The sequence below is a fragment of the Heptranchias perlo genome, unplaced genomic scaffold (genome assembly GCF_035084215.1).
Source record: "Heptranchias perlo isolate sHepPer1 unplaced genomic scaffold, sHepPer1.hap1 HAP1_SCAFFOLD_50, whole genome shotgun sequence".
NCBI lineage: Eukaryota > Metazoa > Chordata > Chondrichthyes > Hexanchiformes > Hexanchidae > Heptranchias > Heptranchias perlo.
The window spans coordinates 8227178-8227943 of record NW_027139516.1 but is presented as its reverse complement, the minus strand read 5'-3'; the positions used below and the strand labels follow the sequence as shown (position 1 = coordinate 8227943).

At 48.7% G+C, this 766-nt stretch overlaps 1 non-coding gene across 1 annotated transcript; it reads left to right on the top strand.

Annotated features, from left to right (window-relative positions):
- The first annotated feature begins 408 nt into the window (after positions 1 to 408).
- Positions 409 to 482, top strand: trnan-auu (transfer RNA asparagine (anticodon AUU)). The gene has a single exon. It is a non-coding gene; the product is annotated as a tRNA-Asn (tRNA).
- The last annotated feature ends 284 nt before the right edge of the window (positions 483 to 766 follow it).

Genomic DNA, 766 nt, shown 5'->3' with positions numbered 1-766 from the left:
ACATCAGCGTCAGGACGCTCAGAATACTTTTTCTTTATTTGTTCATGGGATGTGGGCGTCGCTGGCGAGGCCGGCATTTATTGCCCATCCCCAATTGCCCTTGAGAAGGTGGTGGTGAGCCGCCTCCTTGAACCGCTGCAGTCAGTGTGGTGAAGGTTCTCCCACAGTGCTGCTGAGTGACAGACAAAGCACCGGTGGGCGCGCCGGTTGCAGGAGAGCTGGTTGGCGGTGATATCGATGCTGTGAGCGAGACCAGACCGTTTCCATGTTTCCACAAACAATGTCCCATCCTTTATTTCTGGGAAAGTAACACTGATAGTGGTCAATTGCATTTCTGTGGCTGCAACATGGAACTTTGGCTCGGTGACACGCTGCTTTAATGTATCTTGCAAGAAAAAGAACCGCACGGTCTCTGTGGCGCAATCGGTCAGCGCGTTCGGTTATTAACCGAAAGGTTCGTAATTCGAGCCCACCCAGAGACAAAAATTGCATCTTTTTTTCCCACTTTAGGTTTCATTGCCTCATTCTGGAAGCCCTCAAGCCGGTGTCAGGTTTTTATTCCTGATTTCCAGTAACTGGGAGCACTTTAAATGTCTCCGATCTCCGAAACTCTTTTCAAGTTATCTAATGTGTGATTTGGCTGCAAGAAAACACTCTGTGAACAATGTGATCTGAGCATGCCTGATTCGCCATAATTTACACTGCCGTCGGATATCAGGCACATGAAAAAACACAGTGAAATGTTTGTGTCGGCGCGATGCTCTGG